We start from the raw sequence: 1,036 nt of genomic DNA on the forward strand, positions 1-1,036 counted from the left end.
ATCAGCCATCCCCTGCCCGGCCCAGAGGCCCTGGTGTCCCTGTAGACTGGACTCTTTACTCATATGAAAATTCGTCCAGCCGTGAGGTGGTTCCTTTTACTCAGGTCCCACTCTGAGTCTCTCTGCTTCAAGCTGCGGAGGAAATTCCCAGGCACATGTCTGTTGCGGCTGCTTTGCATTGAGCTGGCCGTGTGCCTCCAAGTGTGATGCGCCCAGGTCTTTGGCTAGTGTTTTGCATCTGTCTCACTTTGTTCCCCTCTGTGGCAGGGCGATGGCAGAAACTGTCTGCGGACATCTCCCCAGAGTGCCGTTGGTTTCTGCCACTGTCGCCTCCGTCCACATTGTACTGGGAGGCGCTGGGGCCCAGTGATGCGAAACCCACCCCCTTAGCACACTGAGTGCTGTCGGCGCGGTGCTCTGCAGGATGCAGAAGGAGACGTCCCTATGGTGGAGGGCATGGCACCTGCCGGAGCCACGGCGCAGTGGGTCTCAGGAAAGGCCGTCGTCCTGAAGCGCTGGCCCTGGCCTCTGACGCCCAGAACAGCGGAGACTTAACTAGGACAGGGGCACAGGGATGCAGGCTGCCTCTTCTGCTTCCGTGCCACGGCTAAAAGGACTGAAAGGAGCATGGATTTAGGGAACAAGAATAACAAGATTAAGAACATAGACTTTTGTTATGTTTTCTTTTTCTTTTTTTAAGAGAGAGCGAGAGAATGAATGAGCAGTGGAGGGGCAGACAAAGAGGGACAGAGGGTCCAAAGCGGGCTCTGCACTGACAGCAGAGAACCCGATGCGGGGCTTGAACTCACGAACAGGGAGATCATCACCTGAGCAGAAGCCGGACACTCAACCGACTGAGCCACCCAGGCGCCCCCAGAACATAGTCTGATCCCAAGGCAACACTGTGCAACTCTGTCCACAAGCATGAGTCTTTGCAGTGGAGGTGGGGGGTGAGATTGGGGTGGGGGTGATGTAGAGGTGTGGTGACGTAGAGGTGCGGTGACGTAGGGGTGGGGGTGATGTAGAGGTGCAGTGA

At 56.6% G+C, this 1,036-nt stretch overlaps 1 protein-coding gene across 7 annotated transcripts in view; it reads right to left on the reverse strand.

The window, feature by feature from the left end:
• The window catches only part of SYK (spleen associated tyrosine kinase), a 73,352-nt gene that overhangs the window by 50,857 nt on the left and 21,459 nt on the right, over positions 1-1,036 (reverse strand). The window lies entirely within an intron of this gene.

The sequence above is a fragment of the Suricata suricatta genome, chromosome 13 (genome assembly GCF_006229205.1).
Source record: "Suricata suricatta isolate VVHF042 chromosome 13, meerkat_22Aug2017_6uvM2_HiC, whole genome shotgun sequence".
Taxonomy (NCBI): domain Eukaryota; kingdom Metazoa; phylum Chordata; class Mammalia; order Carnivora; family Herpestidae; genus Suricata; species Suricata suricatta.